Source organism: Cervus elaphus, chromosome 15 (assembly GCF_910594005.1).
Source record: "Cervus elaphus chromosome 15, mCerEla1.1, whole genome shotgun sequence".
NCBI lineage: Eukaryota > Metazoa > Chordata > Mammalia > Artiodactyla > Cervidae > Cervus > Cervus elaphus.
In genome coordinates, this window is record NC_057829.1 from 23,671,447 (window position 1) to 23,691,995 (window position 20,549).

At 37.1% G+C, this 20,549-nt stretch overlaps 1 protein-coding gene across 5 annotated transcripts in view; it reads right to left on the reverse strand.

The window, feature by feature from the left end:
• Nucleotides 1-20,549, reverse strand: part of CTNNA3 (catenin alpha 3) — a 1,812,800-nt gene that overhangs the window by 1,520,710 nt on the left and 271,541 nt on the right. The window lies entirely within an intron of this gene.

The following is a 20,549-nucleotide window of genomic DNA, read 5'->3' on the forward strand; positions in this document are numbered from 1 at the left end:
ATGTACAACACGGTCCTCAAAGTAAAAAAATTATGCAACACTAAATGTTGAAGAAAAGCTATAATCAACCTAGGCAGCATATTAAAAAGAAGAGACACTAAATTGCCAACAAAGGTCTGTCTAGTCAAAGCTACGGCTTTTCCAATAGTCATGTATGGATGTAAGAGTTGGACCATAAACAAAGCTGAGCACCGAAGAATTGATACTTTTGAACTGTGGTGTTGGAGAAGATCCTTGGGAGTCCCTTGGACTGCAAGGAGACCCAACCAGTCCATCCTAAAAAGGTCAGTCCTGAATATTCATTGGAAGGACTGGTGTTGAAGCTGAAACTCCAATACTTTGGCCACCTGATGTGAAGAACCAACTCATTGGAAAAGACCCTGATGCTGGCAAAGATTGAAGGTGAGAAGAAAAGGGGACGACAGAGGAGGAGATGGTTGGAGGCATCATCTATGCGATGGACATGAGTTTGAGTAGGCTCTGAGAGTTGGTAATGGACAGGGAAGCCTAGCATGCTGAAGTCCATAGGGTCACAAAGAGCTGGACACGACTTAGCAAATGAACTGAACTGAAATGTTGATAGCTCTGAGGTTGAGAAATCCTGTCCTAATGAAAAGGATACTCCTCTATCTTACAGAGAGGGTTAATGAGTTGATCACTTGTTAATTAGAAATGCTTTTGGCTAGCAAAACGTGAAACAAATGATGGTTAATTTTACTGTAATCAAATTTATTAAAAAAAAAAAAGACTGCCCACAGTTGAACCTCAAAGGATAATAGCCTCAAGGTCACAAAGTGGCTGCTATAGCTACAGGCATCCCTACGACATTCAAGGAGAAAGCAGTGAGCACCAGCCACATCTGTGCCTTTTATCAGGAAAGCAAACCTAGCGTCTCATGGGGCAGATCTACCTTTTAGAGACTTTGTAGACAATTTAAAAAGCGGCACATGCTTCTTTAATTGGCCCACTGGTCACACATTCTGCTTTACATTGTGCCGTCAGTAGATATTAAGTTAGGAAGTGAACAAAAGGAACTGATAAGCCAAATACCTCTCTTTCACTACAGAGTGAGAGAGAAAATAAAAAACTATTGATCAGAGACTAACTGTTAAAAATCTTGGAAACCTTCTTCAGGGAACACTGGGGAAAGCAGTTTAATTACAGACAACCATCTTAGCTGTTGGCAGGAAAAAGCATTCCTGACTAGCCTGCTGGGGTCCTTCAGAGATATTACAGTCTTGATAAGAGAAATTCAATATATGTCAAAGCTCAGAGATATATGTTAGAGCCCATAGGTACAATGCCTTTTGAATCTATACAAAGTCAATGATATAAATTCAAGAATTCTGACTTAATTTAAAATGAAAGAGGCATATTTGCAATCCAGTGTGTAGATAAAAGAGCCCTCTTCCTCTGGGGAAGCACATATCCTAACCAGTCTGACATACTTTAATTTGGACTTCTGTTTGGTACATAAACAATATGCACCCTGCTGAACTTTATATAAGCCCCAGTAGATGTAATACATTCAGATTTTCAAATAGGTCTAAAAAGATTTAACCACTGAGATTGCTGCTAAAAAGAAAACTTATGAACTAGAAAGCAAAATGTGTATACAGCAGCCAGTAAGGAAAAGAAAGAATGTATCTATCAAGAGGGAAATACTGAGAAGTTAGCAAGAGGAAAGTTTGTTTAAACAATAGATTGACTTGGAACTAGTTGAAACCTCCCAGGTCTTTACAGTTTAGCCTGTCAAGAGTGAGATGCTATAGTTAATTTCATATGATAAACTTGAACTTCACATCTTAATACTTTTCTTAAAAAACTTTCTTTATTTAGATTGACATTTAACAACTGATTAAAGTAAAGGTTCTGGAAATTTTCAGATAAATTATTTTCAAACTCTTGAAGGTTGCTAAAAAATAAGGTTCAAAATTTTTGTTCAATCTATTCTTTTTGTGCAAAAAGGCATTATTTTATAGAATTCTCTGTGCTCTTTAGGGCTTCCCTGGTGGTTCAGTGGTAAAGAATCTGCCTGTCAATGAGGAGACACAGGTTCAGTCCCTGGTCCAGAAAGATGCCCTGTTGAAGGAAATGGCAACCTGCTCCAGTATTCTTACTTGGAAAGCCCCATGGACACAGGAGCCTGGTGGTCTACAGTCCATGGGATCTCAAAGAGTCAGACACAACTTAGCAACTAAACAACAACTATGCTCTTTAAAATTTATTTAGCTAGTACTGCAATAAGTAGGATACAAGGGCAGCTTCTTACGGGCATTTCAGACTGTGAATGGGTAACTGGGTAACTATGAGAAGCACCAGATGCACTGCCATTAATCAAATTCTATTGTCATTTGCCCACAGTGACAAATGCGGAGCTTTTTTTGCGGTATTTATGCAATAATTATGCCTCGACCATTTAAAAGGAACCTAGAAGTACACGTAGGGCGCACAAATACAAAATTTGACCTTTTGCAAAAAACACTCACTGCATACATAAATATATAAAATATTTTAAATATGTTTAAAATTGCAGTATGAATGAGTGAGTGAGTGAAAGTTGCACAGTTGTGTCCAACTCTTTGAAACACCATGGATTATACAGTCCATGGAGTTCTCCAGGCCAGAATACCGAAGTGGGTAGCCTTTCCCTTCTCCAGGGGATCTTCTGAACCCAGGGATTGAACCCAGGTCTCCCACATTGAAGGCAGATTCTTTACTAGCTGAGCCACCAGGTAAGCCCAAAATTGCAGTTTATTACTAAATTATTATAAATTCACTACTAGCCTAATTCTGTCCTATCATTTTTTAAAATAATTTAAAGGCCACACTGTATTGCAAAATGAACAAAAAACTAGGAGGCAAAATACCTGTATTTTGGTTCTAGTTTTAATCTTGGTAAGTCACTTATCCAACACCAAGTCAAATACCAAAGGAACATTTCATGCAGATAGGCACAAGAAAGGACAGAAATGGTATGGACCTAAGAAAAGCAGAAGATATTAAGAAGAGGTGGCAAGAATACACAGAAGAACTATGCAAAAAAGATCTTCATGACCCAGATAACCATGATGGTGTGATCACTCACCTAGAGCCAGACACCCTGGAGTGCGATGTCAAGTGGGCCTTAGAAGAATCACTATGAACAAAGCTAGTGGAGTTATGGAATTCCAACTGAGTTATTTCAAATCCTAAAAGATGATGCTGGTAAAGTGCTGAACTCGATATGCCAGCAAATTTGGAAAACTCATCAGTGACCACACAACTGGAAAAAGTCACTTTTCATTCCAATCCCAAAGAAAGGCGATGCCAAAGAATATTTGAACCACTGCACAATTGCACTCATTTCACACACTAGCAAAGTAATGCTCAAAATCCTTCAAGCTAGGCTTCAACTGTATGTGAACCAAGAACTTTGAGATGTAAAAGCTGGATTTAGAAAAGGCAGAGGCACCAGAGATCAGATTGTCAACATCCACTGCATCATAGAAAAAGCTAGAGGATTCCAGAAAAACATCTACTTCTGCTTCATTGGCAACACTAAAGCATTTGACTGTGTAGATCACAACAAACTGGAAAATTCTTAAAGAGACGGGAATATACCTCAACATAATAAAAGCTATATATGACAAACCCACAGCAAACATTATCCTCAATGGTGAAAAATTGAAAACATTTCCCTTAAAGTCAGGAACAAGACAAGGGTGTCCACTCTCACCACTACTATGCAACATAGTTTTGGAAGTGTTGGCCACAACAATCAGAGCGGAAAAAGAAATAAAAGGAATCCAGATAGGAAAAGAAGAAGTAAAACTCTCACTGTTTGCAGACGACATGATCCTCTACATAGAAAACCCTAAAGAATCTATCAGAAAATTACTACAGCTAATCAATGAATACAGTAATGTTGCAGGATATAAAATTAACACACAGAAATCCCTTGCATTCCTATATGCTAACAATGAGAAAACAGAAAGAGAAATTAAGGAAACAATACCATTCACCATTGCAATAAAAAGAATAAAATACTTAGGAGTATATCTACCTAAAGAAACAAAGGACCTATACATAGAAAACTATAAAACACTGATGAAAGAAATCAAAGAGGACACAAATAGATGGAGAAATATACTGTGTTCATGGATTGGAAGACTCAATATCGTGAAAATGGCTCTATTCCCAAAGCAATCTATAGATTCAATGCAATCCCTATCAAGCTACCAATGGTATTTTTCACAGACTAGAACAAATAATTTCACAATTTGTATGGAAATACAAAAAACCTTGAATAGCCAAAGCAATCTTGAGAATGAAGAATGGAACTGGAGGAATCAACCTGCCTGACTTCAGGCTCTATTACAAAGCCACAGTCATCAAGGCAGTATGGTACTGGCACAAAGACAGAAATGTAAATCAATGGAACAAAATAGAAAGCCCAGAGATAAATCCACTCACCTATGGACACCTTATCTTTGACAAAGGAGGCGAGGATATACAATGGAAAAAAGACAACCTCTTTAACAAGTGGTGCTGGGAAAACTGGTCAACCACTTGTAAAAGAATGAAACTAGAACACTTTCTAACACCATACACAAAAATAAACTCAAAAATGGATTAAAGATCTAAATGTAAGACCAGAAACTATAAAACTCCTAGAGGAGAACATAGGCAAAACACTCTCTGACATAAATCACAGCAAGATCCTCTATGACCCACCTCCCAGAATATTGGAAATAAAAGCAAAAATAAACAAATGGGACCTAATGAAACTTAAAAGCTTTTGCACAACAAAGGAAACTATAAGTAAGGTGAAAAGACAGCCCTCAGATTGGGAGAAAATAATAGCAAATGAAGAAACAGACAAAGGATTAATCTCAAAAATATACAAGCAACTCTTGAAGCTCAATTCCAGAAAAATAAATGACCCAATCAAAAAATGGGCCAAAGAACTAAACAGACATTTCTCCAAAGAAGACATACAGATGGCTAACAAACACATGAAAAGATGCTCAACATCACTCATTATCAGAGAAATGCAAATCAAAACCACAATGAGGTACCATTACTGGCCAGTCAGAATGGCTGCTATCCAAAAGTCTACAAGCAATAAATGCTGGAGAGGGTGTGGAGAAAAGGGAACCCTCTTACACTGTTGGTGGGAATGCAAACTAGTACAGCCACTATGGAGAACAGTGTGGAGATTCCTTTAAAAACTGGAAATAGAACTGCCATATGACCCAGCAATCCCACTCCTGGGCATACACACTGAGGAAACTAGATCTGAAAGAGACATGTGCACCCCAATGTTCATCGCAGCACTGTTTATAATAGCCAGGACATGGAAGCAACCTAGATGCCCATCAGCAGATGAATGGATAAGGAAGCTGGGTACATATACACAATGGAATATTACTCAGCCATTAAAAAGAATTCATTTGAATCAGTTCTAATGAGATGGATGAAACTGGAGCCCATTATAGAGAGTGAAGTAAGCCAGAAAGATAAAGACCAATACAGTATACTGATGCATATATATGGAATTTAAAAAGATGGTAATGATAACCCAATATGCAAAACAGAAAAAGAGACACGGATGTACAGAACAGACTTTCGGACTCTGTGGGAGAAGGCGAGGGTGGGATGTTCTGAGAGAATAGCATTGAAATAAGTATACTATCAAGGGTGAAACAGATCACCAGCCCAGGTTGGATGCATGAAACAAGTGCTCAGGGCTGGTGCACTGGAAGACCCAGAGGGATGGGATGGGGAGGGAGGTGGGAGGGGGATAGGGATGGGGAACACATACAAATCCATGGCTGATTCATGTCAATGTATGGCAAAAGCCACTACAATAGTGTAAAGTAATTAGCCTCCAACTAATAAAAATAATTGAAAATAAAATAAAATTAAAATTAAAAAAAAAAAAGAGACGGGAATATCAGACCACCTTACCTGCTTCCTGAGAAACCTATATGCAGGTCACGAAGTAACAGTTAGGATTGGACATGGAACAAGGGGCTGGTTCCAAATTGGGAAAGGAGTACATCAAGTCTGCATATTGTCAACCTGCTTATTTAAGTTATATGCAAAGTACATCATGCAAAATGCTGGGCTGGATGAAGACAAGCTGGAATCAAGATTGCCAGGAGAAATATCAATAACTCAGATATGCAGATGACACCACCCTTATGGCAGAAAGCGAAGAAGAACTAAAGAGCCTCTTGATGAAGGTGAAAGAGAAAATTCAACATTCAGAAAACAAAGATCATGACATCTGGTCCCATCAATTCATGGCAAGTAGATGGGTAAACGATGGAAACAATGATAGACTTTATATTCTTGGGCTCCAAAATCACTGTGGACAGTGACTACAGCCATGAAATTAAAAGACGCTTGCTCCTTGGAAGAAAAGCAATGACAAACCTAGACAGCGTATTAAAAAGCAGAGACAGTACTTTGCCTGCAAAGGTCCGTATAGTCAAAGCTATGGTTTTGCCAGTAATCATGTACGGATGTGAGAGCTGAACAATAAAAAAGGATAAGCACTGAAGAACTGATGGTTTCAAACTGTAGTGCTGGATAAGACTCTTGAAAGTCCCTTGGACAGCAAGGAGATCAAGCCAGTCAATCCTAAAAGAAATCAATCCTGAATATTCATTGGAAGGACTGATGCTGAAGCTGAATGAAGCTCCAGTACTTGGGCCAACTGATGCGAACAGTCAACTCATTGGAAAAGACCCTGACACTAGGAAAGATTGACGGCAGGAGGAGAAGAGGATGAGATCCTTGGATGGCATCACTGACATAAAGAACATGAGTCTGAGCAAGCTCTGGGAGGTGATGAAGGACAGGGAAGCCTGGCGTGCCGCAGTCCATGGGGTTGCAAAGAGTCAGACATGACTCAGCAACTGAGCAACAACAAAGTCATTTAAAACTTAAGACTCAGTTTCAACCTGTGAACAATGAAGATGATGTAGCCTGCTTGCCTAATTCACAGGGCAGCTGTTGATAATTATATGCTAAACCCTCAGGAAAGTATTTAAAAAATTGTATCCCTTCATACAAAGATATTATTAATAAGAATAAATGCAAATATGAATATAGGATGTGGGGAAAAGTGGTGGAAAAAAGGACTTGAAAATATATTTAGAAATCATCACATGAACATGATGAACAGCAACATGCTTCTTTTCCCAAAGGTAAAGCAGGAACAAGTTCAGATTTTTGAAAGCTCCTTTTCACATTTTCTCTTTAAATGGGGTCTGTTTGTGACAGGTCCAAACTTAGTACAAACCACTTGATCAAAATAAGAAATCCAAGACTTTAGAGAACAAGATAAAAATCTTAAATCCTAAGTGGAGCATAGAATTAGTTTGCAGAGCAAATAGAACATTATATAAGAAAGGCAATTTGCCTATTATCAAATTAACCTGATTTCCAGACAAGGCAATGTTTTTTTTGAAATATGCTAAAGATGAAATGCTAAGAATCTGAGAGGTCTTAGAAACCAATTTTGGGAATATTATATTTTTATTTAAAATGTACCGGATAAAGTTCTCAAGTCTAAGAAACTCCAAGATACAATATCAGAAGAAAAAAAAAAGAAGGGAACATGCTGTAACCTCTGAAAAAGAAAGTCAAGTAGAAACTTTTCACAAAATATTACTATTCAATGAATAAAATAATATGCTAGAAACTAACCATAGTCTTCTGAGAGGCAACACTGCAAAGGAATTCTGATGAGCTGCATGTAAAAGTTAACTCAACAGATATTAAGTTAGTACCTAAAATAACATCTAAAACATTATATGTTTTGGGTGAGGAGTAGTTTTTATGATCTATGACATATGATCTATGATCCCTGCCATGCTCATGAAATATTAAGAGACCAATTTTTGTATAACTAAGGAAAGAAAAGTTTAATATACTCAAGAATCTAAATGATGGTATATATGCTATACCCACAAATGTTTCAACGTTTGCCAATGAGTGTCAAGGGCAATCAGGAAGATGAAGATAGTTTGGAATACCTAGGAAAGACTGCATGTAAAAGTGGAGGCCAGAAACAGAGGTCTTAGAGGATTGGTATGATCTAGGAAGGTGGGAAAGCAACTACTGTCACAAGAGCCTTACTCATTTGTGGTCTTAGAGAAGGGAAATCCTTAAGGGATTGCTTTCAACGTACACCTTTTTTCTTTTTTTTTTTTTTTTTTGTATTTTTTTTAATTTATCTATTTATTTTTTTATTAGTTGGAGGCTAATTACTTCAAAACATTTCAGTGGGTTTTGTCATACACTGATATGAATCAGCCATAGAGTTACACGTATTCCCCATCCCTATCCCCCCTCCCACCTCCCTCTCCTCAAGTGGGTTAGCAGAGGTCACTATGAATCATCATCAAGAATTAGAATCCTAAAACCTTGGTGTTTTGGAGTACCGTTCAGTTCAGTTCAGTTCAGTCACTCAGTCACCTGACCTCAAGCTCCCAGTCTAGGATTCCTGCTAATCTGTGGGGGATACTGAAACTAACATATAGGCTTTTTTTACTATACATACACACCTAATTTATATATTAGGAACAGGAAGAGATTAATATTAACTAATAATAAAATTAAAAAATTATAACATTATACTTTAATAAAAGTCACAGTAGATCTTAGCAACCTCAGATTTTTTCCTTTCTCTCACTTTCGTCTTCTCACTTAAAGGAAGCATGTTACAGCTTCCCTTTGGTATATCCAAATTGCCATTATCATTATTCTTGTGTTTTAGGGTCCTTGAAAAGTGAAAAAGTGCAAGTGTTAGTTACTCAGTCATGTCCAACTCTTTGTGACCCCATGGACTCTTTGTGACCCCCGTAGCCAGCCAGGCTCTTCAATCCATGGAATTCTCCAGGCAAGAATACTGGAGTGGGTAGCCATTCTGTTTCCCAGGGGACCTTCCTGATCCAGGGATCAAATCCAGGTCTCCAGGATTGCAGGCAGATTCTTTATTGCCTGAGTTACCAAGGAAGCGTGTTTGGATCCTTATTAAGCAAAATAAAGGTTACTTGAACACAAGATCTGCAATATTGCAACAGTCAATCTGCTAACCAAGATAGCTACTAAGCAAGGAGTGGGCAGGTAGTTTATACAGCATGGATACACTGGACAAAGGGATGATTTACCTCCCAGGTGGGTCAGAGTGGAAGGGTGCACAGATTAATCCCACTACTCAGAGCAGCATGCAATTTAAAACTTATGAATCATTTATTTCTGCAGTTTTTCTTTTAATATTTTTAGGTCAAAGTTTATCACAGGTAACTGAAATGGCCAAAAACAAAACCATGGGTAAGGGAGACTGCTGTACTATGGTTCTGATGAGTGTCTCTCCTCTCCTTGAATATCTCCCAGAACTCACAATTTCATGAAGCAATCAATTCCCCACTTTGTTTCAGAATATTTCACAGATATGAATTGGAAGCCTCATAAGAATTTTAAGTGTACAGACAAATATCTCAATTTTCTATCCACAAAAACACTGAAAATTCAAGGAGAAACATCTGAATTATAAAATGAAAGAATTTCACATAATCTTTAGTTTTCAAAGCTAGACAATCTGTAAGGAAACTAAAATCCAGACTTGCCTAGAGTCACAAAGCAATTTAGTGGCAGAACCTGGTCTAGAAATTCAATCTCCTGCTTCTTAAAACCTTCCAATATGTATTAACAGTCCCTTATACTCTAATCCAAAAGAGTCTATTTTGTGTTCCATATCAAGAATTAGACACTTTTTTTCACAGCCCTTCTGGTTAAAAAAAAAAAAGTATTATAATCTCTTCAGATTTGTTTCCCTTCCTCTATGTATTATAATTCTTTCAAATAAAGCAAGGTGAACAGCTACTTTATGTAGCTCTAAAAATTGTAAGAGGTTAATTGGAAGATCTAACTCAAAGCTGAAGCTAAATATACCACCCCCTCCACAAACCACCACCCTTGCCCTTGCTATCTTTCATATAAAAAATGATACATTTTAACTTCTGTTATCCATGCACCCTCTGCCCATGGATATCACATGCAGAAATTCTACAGATTCACTATTTCCACATAACACTTTCAAAGGAAGTAGTGCAATCATTGGGTGCTTTTTAGAATTGAAAACACTCACTCAGAAATAGCACCTCTAGCACATTGTGACATGTAAAGCTCTATTAATTAACCATTGCCTTACTGCCTTGTTTTCTTTTCCTTTCTGGTGGGATCATTGGAAAAATATTGCTATCTAGCTGTGATATCAGCATCTATCCATTTTACCCATACATTCATTGGAAGCTCTCTGGTAACTACTTTAATACTTAAAATTGTTAAGTTAGTTTACTTAAACCACATCCAATGACAGATGGGTCATTAAAAAGCCTTTGTACACAGAAACTTCTCCACTGACAGTTCATCAGAAGCCAATATTAGTTTCTTTTATACCACCTTTTGAATTAATTAAACAGAGTTAGAAATGGAGGTTTTCATCAACCATCTGAGTTTCTCAAGTTTTTCAGGATGCTTTGTCTAGTTAGTTCTTGCAATGTCTTACAAAGGGAGTGCAATCATTTCCATAATCAAAGGATCCCTGCCAACACAGAACCCAAGGCACTGAATCCTTAGACACAATGCTTACTTGGTATATTTTAAGAAAAAATTTTAATGAAATTGTGTTTATCAATTTTCCTATTTTTATCAATTTACCTTATTTTTAAAAGATTTAAAGCAATGCATGATAAATGCATACAACAATAAACTGAAATTCAACTAATGAAGTTATGTGATAGAAACTGTATTAGAAAACCTTACTTTATAAAGCTTCCAAGGTGGCATTAGTGGTAAAGAAACCACCTACCAATGCAAGAGACCTAAAAGACACAAGTTTAATCCTTGGGTCTGAAATATCCCCTGGAGAAGGACATAGCAACCCACTCCAATATTCTTGCCTGAATAAGCCCATGGATAGAGGAGCCTGGCAGACTACAGTCCATAAGTTGCACAGGTGGATATGACTGAAGCAATTTAGCACAAACTATTAATCTCCAAGGTTTAACCATGAACTCCCTGGTAACAGAGCTTTCATCACCTGTTGAGCATGGACACATTTGTTTTTTACTCTATATACAGTTATATGTATATGCCTCTGTGAGAAGATAGTTGCAGTGTAATGGCAAAGTATGAATTTTTCACTTAATTCTTGAAACCGTATTCCTTACTTCGTTTAACATTATATTTCTTAGTAAATTTATTCTCTTATTAAACATTAATTGTCCTTAATTTTTAATGTACTGGATGATTTGTTTAAAAGATATTTCTAAACAGGAAGTATAATGTTTTAATTTATTCCTTCACCTATTTATTCAACAGGAAGATAAAGACAACCAATACAGTCAGGACCTACCTCAACTTTACAAGCATTACGCTCACAACAGGGCTTCCCTGGTGGCTCAGAAGGTAAAGAATCTGCCTACAATGCAAGACCCGGGTTCGATCCCTAGGTCAGGAAGATCCCCTGGAGAAGGGAACGGCAATCCGCTTCAGTATTCTTGCCTGGAGAATTCCATGGACAGAGAAGCCTGGTGGGCAACAGTCCAGGGGTTGCAAAGAATTTGACACAATTGAGTGACTAACTGGAGAAGGCAATGGCACCCCACTCCAGTACTCTTGCCTGGAAAATCCCATGGACGGAGGAGCCTGGTAGGCTGCAGTCCATGGGGTCGCTAAGAGTCAGACATGACTGAGCAACTTCCCTTTCACTTTTCACTTTCATGCATTGGAGAAGGAAATGACAACCCACTCCAGTGTTCTGGCCTGGAGAATCCCAGGGATGGAGGAGCCTGGTAGGCTGCCATCTATGGGGTCGCACAGAGTCGGACACAACTAAAGCAACTTAGCAGCAGCAGCATGGGAGATTTTGAAAATGATAGATTGAGAAAAAATATTTAGGAAGGCTTTACTTTGTTATATACAATTATTCCCCTTTGTCTGTCTGATAAGACAAAGCAGTAAAGATTTCAATTTACTTTCAATGATTGTGGATGCCACTTTGTTGTTTCTTCGAATGTGAAATGCTACCAAAACAGGGCATGAGATGGCTAACTTTATGCAACTTACATTTTAATGACCTCAGTATAGTATTCTAGCATCCCAGACCTCCTGTGGTTCCAACCATCTGCCCACTGTCTCACAGTGGACAAGAAGGGACTTCTCTCCATCTGTCCAGAATTCACTTATGCAAGAAAAAGACTTTTGAATTTTTTTAGACTCTAGAAGTTTTCTTTCAAAACCAACAAAGAACATAATGGGGAAATTGGACCAAAAAGACCACATGCACCAAATATCATTTTTGAGGTGTCTCAAATCTTTATAGAGACTTTATAGACAACCTCTTGGTAATCAGATATTGGTTATCGTAGTGATTTTAAGTCTTATTCACAAACTTTCATAAGCTTAAGCTTGCAGTATTACCCTTTGTAAAAATTCATATGTGTGAATTCATATTTCTAACATACAGTTAGAAACACTAGTTTAAATGAAAAAGGAATAATTTACCGAACAGTTCTCCAACTCTCCACCCATTCTTCCTGCTTCCCCACTCCACTCTTCAAAACCAAGTCTGCAAGTGCAACCTGAGCACCCTGGGCTCCGGGCAGCACCACCACCAGGGCAAACCAGCTCTGCCCAAGAACCACATGCCCACAGAAGGTCTGACAGCAGGTGATATCATAATGACTGGTTGACACACACCTTGCACAGTCTCAAAAATAACTTGAGGAGTGCTGGAGGACAGCAGCTGTGCAAATGGAGTCTATAAGCCTTTGCAGCAGAGATTTAATACCCTAGATACACCTAGGGTAGTAAGGGGATATCTAAACCACATACAAAGTGGAAATAATATCACCTGACCTGCTATGTCTCCATATTGCTTTCAAGATTTAAAGATAAAATGCAGACAAAGGCACTCAAAAAATATAACAGACAATATAAGTACAAGGTAATGTTATAACCAACTTCCAAATTTAAAAAAAATTACTTGTTAACAAAGTAACTTACCAACATATTTTAAATAATTACTTGCTGACAAAGGTCCATCTAGTCAAAGCTATGGTTTTTCCAGTAGTCATGTATGGATATGAGAGTTGGACTATAAAGCAAGCTAAGTGCCAAAGAATTGATGCTTTTGAACTGTGGTGTTGGAGAAGACTCGAGAGTTCCTTGGACTGCAAGGAGATCCAACCAGTCAATCCTAACGAAAATCAGTTCTGAATATTCATTGGAAGGACTGATGCTGAAGCTGAAGCTCCAGTACTTTGGCCACATGATGCGAAGAACTGAATCATTGGAAAAGACCCTGATGCCGGGAAAGATTGAGGGCAGGAGAAGAAGGGGATGACAGAGGATGAGATGGTTGGATGACATCACCGACACAATGGACATGAGTTTGAGCAATCTCGGGAATTGGTGATGAACAGCGAGGCCTGGCATGCTGTGATCCATGGGGTCGCAAAGAGTCAGACATGACTGAGAGACTGAACTGAACTGAACTGAACTTATTGATTGGTTTCAACGTTAACCCTGATTATGAATGTCTAAATTGCCATGCACGGTAGGGAAGGTGCTCCTAAAAATATACAACTTATATGGAGACCCTGAACTAAAGCATGCATTCTTACTTTTTATATCCAGACACTGAATTTCATTTTATTTATTTATGTTTGACCCTGTCCTCAGCTATTAGAAATTCGTCTGAGCAGAAATATTTCCCTATACAGCCCTTACATCACACAGAAGTCTCAGGCTCCACATCACCCTACATGTCCATCTCTTTCTTCCCTATCAACATGCTATCCTTCCTCCCCTCTTTTCAGATGGCAAAATGACCCTTCCTCATATTCTTTTACTGTGATATCTAACTTCAATACTTGTTTGAACTGTGTCAAAGGGCTTCATCAGCAAAAGCAGATTGTATGATAAAATATAGCTGAGAAAAGTAAGCATGAGGGAGAGAAACAGCATCGGGAAACATCATCTTAAAATACAGTAGGAAGAGGAGAGGTAAGAAGACATATTTTAATCTCAGTAGTGTTAATATATGTTTTGAAAACTGTGACAGTAAATGAATATGAGAGTTTTCATTTACTTATGACTAAAACTCTGATGATGATAAAGGTAGAAAATAATGCCTATTACTTATAAATCACCTGATACTAAATAAGAGGAAATCCAGTCACAGCACTAACATGAGTTCCACATAATGTTAATTTCAAAGCAAACCATAAATTTCTTTTTATTCATTCAACTGTTAAAAACATAAAATTCTCATAAAAGTTAAGCACTTTCTCAGTCCTCATTCCAAATCCTCTACCCTGCCTAACTACACTCCTTTAAGTCATCTGAAGTTTTGACCTGCAACAGGAAGCCTATTAACTAAATCAGCATGGGAGGTGGGCATTGTTAGAAAGCAGCAGCTCACACCAGTGGTCTAAAATGCAGAAAATCTTTCATAAAATGAAAGAGAGCATGGATATCTGTAAAAGGCATGAGTGCTTTGAAATATGCCTTAGGAATCTTAGCCCTTCACAATACCTACACATAGTTACCTCTTGGCAAGAAAAGAGTAATTCTCCAAGATCTTAAAACATTCTTGCATAATACTGGCTAAGGTCATTTTGATCCACTGACTCTGCCAGCTGTCACATTATAGTGTCTATATTAGAATGATGATTCTCACCTCTAGGATATTAGTCAAACAGGATTCTGAATACTAACTCAAATAAAAATAGAGGGAGAGAGTATCAAGTATCCATAAAAAAATTGTTTATAGCAACTGTAGTTATACTAGTTATTTCTAGAGAAAACCTATTCCCTAAGCCAATTTTTTTTGGCATTTTTTATTACTACATAGCTCAAAAGTGCCTTTCATGCTCAACAGGCACATAATAGGCAAAGAACTGATAAACTGAGAAGCTATCATAAGAATATAAATCAAAAATTCTATAAAAATTGGCTTATGTGTCCTAGCAAGTCAAAAACATGATATACTATGTCAGTTATTCACCACAAATAAAAAGGAAAGTTGGAAGCATTATATTTTAATCCTGGTTTTTACCCATATAGAGCCCCCATATCTATCTTAAATGGTACTTGTGTGCAATATTTTCCCAAATATACATTTTATTAGTAGCTTTCCCTTAAACATGAAACAAAATCATAGCAGTTTCTCTTTGCCTCTGAAAAACTTGTTCAGTAAAAATACAACCAATGAAAAGTTTCTTCTCTAAAAATAAATCTAATTCTTAACCATAGGCTAATGGCACTTAAAGGAATTGTTTTGCAAGTTGACCACCAGATAGGACATGTCTCCTAGACTGCAACACAAGGAGAAAAAAATCTAAAAGACTGTTTGTTAGAAGAGGAAGTATAAGGGACACCACAGGAAGGAGCCATTCATAATCATTTTCTCCTTCGAGTAATTTAAAGCTGTGGACGGCAGCCAGATGATGACAGGGGATATACTCCCCACTAAATAAGAATTAAGATAACCAACTCTAATATAAGCAACACAGAAGTAATTGTTCTCATAAATCCATTCACTGTGTTAATACAAAATAGCAACGCTACGGTGCTGACAGCAGCAGGCATGAAAATGGTAAAAAACTTAGACCCAGCGCTTACACAGACAGTCAGGTGAACATATCACAGTGTTATCTATTTTGGAATAAAGCAAACAGAACTAGACAGAGCCATGCTGGAACAATTCTGGGAATCTGAGCAGCAGAAAATATTTTCAGATTACAACATAGATTCTAAATGATAAAATTACATTAGCAATAATAGCTAAGATTTTTTAACATTTACATTAAATCCATTATCCAACTTAATTCCCCAACATCTATACGTACCATATTATTTCTCTAGTTTACAAATAAGAAAACACAGGTTTTCAGGCTACGCCTATGGCAGCACCACCCATCTTAGTTTTCATTTCAGAGACCTTTCCATGATCTCAAACTTCATATGTATATATCATGTATAAGTATTCACTTACTTATCTCCCTTTCTCTCTCTGTATGCATATATATATATATGAAAGGGAGATAAGTAAGTGAATTTTTAAGACTATTACTATGATAAAAAAAATCAGAAAGTTATCTAAAGGTAAATACCAACATTAACTTGTAAACATCAGTTATTCAGAAAGGAAATAAAATATGTGTCTAAGAAGACACAAAGTTCAAACTCAGTTTGAACCTAGAGAAATAGAGTTACGTGTTTAAATATGTAATTTATTTGATATGAGACTATTCAAGAGAATACCAAAAATAAAATACTAAATATTTCCAGCATTTTACTTAAAATTTTATAGATACTATCATTAGTATAGTATTATAATCACCATCATCTTAGTAAAATTATCCTCCCAGCTATATAATTTTATTGTGTTTTATTACAAGTATGAGAAGTTAATGTTTCTGAATTATTAAAGAGTAAAAAATGTCACTTATGGTCAAATTTTAAAACATCATTATTCCTTTCATGGAATCTTATCAGTATTTTTCATTAAACATATCAACACACAATTGTTAAACTCAACTGCCTAGACTCTGATTAAAATCTTAAATCATTTTATTGATAAGTAAATAAAATTGCAGTTCTTGGCTAAGGCATTGAAGATCCTCCATTCTCTGACTCTTCCTAACTTTTTCAACACCATTTCCTAACCTGTGATCCAAATATGCTTAATACTTTATCTTTTTATACATTCATCGATTCTTCCCTAAGGCTTTGTCCAACTGGAACACCTTCTATCATTTCTTGTTAAAATTGTATGTGATCTTCAAGGCCAGCTAACATATTATTTCCTTTCTGGTGGCTTCCCTGATCCTGTCAACTATAGAGGATCTCTTCCTCCATTAGAGCACCTACCAAAGTTTGTCTTATGTTTCTGAAAACTGTCATACCTCCTAAATAACTATAAGCATTGTGACAACAGAGATTGTTTCAGATGTATCTCACATAACATTTATTATAGTGCCTGTGATCAAATGTACATTCAAGTGGTCTGCATTTACTACAAAGCCGAAAAAGTAGAGCTTACATCCTGACTAAAATCCTCTATGTCAAATAAACTCTGAATACATACACCAAAAATTTCAAGACATCAATAGGAATTTTAACTCTGTTATGAGTACTCATCATTTATAACTAATTTGGTCCCATATCTAAAAATCTATTTCATCACCCACAAATGTTCTGTACCATGACAAGGTATGAAAAATAATGCTCTCATATTTTGAACAGGTTTACTTTGAACAAATTTCACAAATAACTAAAAATCAGATACATTTATTGACATCTTGTGTTGATCATGAGAATAATAAAATGAACAATTCACAGGAAAGTGGTCCCAGATATCAAGTCCTGTCCCCCTATAAAGAGCAAATCCTAACATCAGTGGAATGAACACTTCAGGGAAAAGATGATATTGAGATCATACCATTTTATTTGGCTATCAAACAAAGGATTATTTGCAAGAGACAAAAAGGTTTAAGTCCTAATAAATAATATACCACTCAAATTTTTTAAATAACCCCAAAATTATGCACACATACAAATTAAATTCAGTGTATATGTGCAATTGGTATAAGCATTTATACCACATTATTACTTACCAAAGTGCTGTCAGTAATATGAAATATAATACTCCAAAGGGTATTATTGGGATTTAATCTTATTGGACTTTTCTTTCACACTAAACGACAGAGGCTAAATTTCAACCACTTAGAAAAGAATTTCAGATTTAAAAAACAGACAAATTTACAAATAAATTAAGAAACGGTCATTTAACTCTTTATTAACATCCTAAACTGTGAGAGTTTAGCTAATAATATGGCTCTGGACTACTAAGTGTCATGTTTGTTTCCGATATAAAATTTTCACATAAATCATTCCTAGGCCAAAACAAAAATTGAAAATATTAAAAAAAATACGAATTACTAGTGGTCATCACATGGTAAAAACAGTGACATCATAAATATGCCACGTATAGTACAAAGCCAGGAATTATCAATACTAAAATATACGAGAGTTCCAGAAAAACATCTACTTCAGCTTTATTGAATACACCAAAGCCTTTGACTGTGTGGATCACAACAAACTGTGGAAAATTTTTACAGAGATGGACTACCAGACCATATTACCTGCCTCCTGAGAAATGTGTATCCAGGTCAAGAAGCAATAGTTAGAAGTGGACATGGAACAACAGACTGGTTCCAAATCGGGAAAGAAGTATGTCAAGGCTGTATACTGTCACCCTGCTTATTTAACTTATATGCAGAGTATATCATTGGAAATTCCAGGCTGAATGAAGCACAAGCTGGAATCAAGATTGCCGGGAGAAATATCAGTAACCTTAGATACAAAGATGACACCACCTTTATGGCAGAAAGTGAAGAAGAACTAAACAGCCTCTTGATGAAAGTGAAAGAGAAGAGTAAAAAAGTTCACTTAAAGTTCAACATTCAGAAAACTAAGATCATGACATCTCTCCCATCACTTCATGGCAAACAGATGGGGAAACAATGGAAACAGTGACACACTTTATTTTGGGGGCTCCAAAATCACTGCGGATGGTGATTGTAGCCATGAAATTAAAAGACCTTGCTTCTTGGAAGAAAAGCTCTGACCAACCTAGACAGCATATTATAAAGCAGAGACATCAGTTTGCCAACAAAGGTCCATCTAATCAAAGCTATGGTTCTTCCAATAGTCATGTATGGATGGAGAAGGCAATGGCACCCCACTCCAGTACTCTTGCCTGGAAAATCCCATGGACGGAGGAGCCTGGTAGGCTGCATTCCATGGGGTCGCTGAGTCGGACACGACTGAGCGACTTCACTTTCACTTTTCACTTTCATGTATTGGAGAAGGAAATGGCAACCTACTCCAGTGTTCTTAAAAGGGGAGGACAGAGGATGAGATGGTGAGTGATGCTATCCAACCACCTCATCCTCTGTTGTCCCCTTCTCTTCTTGCCTTCAGTCTTTCCCAGCATCAGGGCCTTTTCCAATGAGTCAGTGCTTCACATCAGGTTGCCAAAATATTGAAGCTTCAGCTTCAGCATCAGTCCTTCCAATGAATATTCAGGGTTGATTTTCTTTATGACTGACTGGTTTGATCTCCTGGCAGTCCAAGGAACTCTCAAGAGTCTTCTCCAACACCACAGTTCAAAAGCATCAATTCCTCGGCGCTCAGCCTTCTTTATGGTCCAACTCTCACATCCATACATGACTACTGGAAAAATCATCAGTTCAGTTCAGTTCAGTTCAGTATAAGGACCTTTGTTGGCAAAGTGATGTCACTGCTTTTTAATACACTGTCCAGGTTTTCACAGCTATTCTTCCAAGGAGTAAGTGTCTTTTAATTTCATGGCTTCAATCACCATCTGCAGTGATTTTGGAGCCCAGGAAAATGAAATCTGACACTATTTCCACTTTTTCCCCATTTATTTGCCATGAAGTAATAGGACTGGATGCCATAATCTTCTTTTTTTGAATGTTGAGTTTTAAGTCAGTGTTTTCACTCTCCTCCTTCACCTTCATCAATAGGCTTTTTAGTTCCTCTTCACTTTCTGCCATTAAAGTGGTATTATCTGCATATCTGAAGTTGCTGATAGTTCTCCTGACAATCTTAAAGTGAGTCATCCAGTCCAGCATTTCACACGATGTACTCTGCATATAAGTTAAATAAGCACAGTGACAATATGCAGCCGTGATGTACTCCTTTCCCGATTTGGAACCAGTCTGTTGTTCCATGTCCATTTCTAACTATTGCTTCTTGACCCACATACACATTTCTCAGGACGTAGGTAATGTAGTCTGGTAGTCCCATCTTTTTAAGAATATTCCCCAGTTTGCTGTGCTCCACATAGTCAAAGGCTGTAGCATAGTCAATGAAGCAGAAGCAAAAATTTTTTTTAATTTCCTTGCTTTTTCTGTGATCCAGCAGATGTTGGCAATTTCATCTCTGGTTCCTCTGCCTTTTCTAAATTCAGCTTGTACATCTCGAAGTTCTCAGTTCATATACTGCTGAAGTCTAGCTTGAAGGATTTTGAGAATAATCTTGATAGCATGTGAAATGAGTGCAATTGTGTAGTAATTGGAACTTTCTTTGGCATTACCTTTCATTGGGATTGGAATGAAAACTGACCTTTTCCAGTCCTGTGGCCACTGCGAAATTTTCCAAATTTGCTGGCATACTGAGTGCCGCACTTTCACAGCATCATCTTTTAAAATTTGTTATAGCTCCACTGAAATTCCACCTCCACTAGCTTTATTCGTAGCAATGCTTTCTAAGGCCCACTTGACTTCATACTCCAGGATGTCTGGCTCTAGGTAAGTCACCACACATCATGGTTATCTGGGTCATTAAGAGATTTTTTGTATAGTTCTTCCGTAAATTATTTCCACCTCTTCTTAATCTCTTCTGCTTCTGTTAGGTCTTTACTATTTTTGTCGTTTCTTGTGCCTATTTTT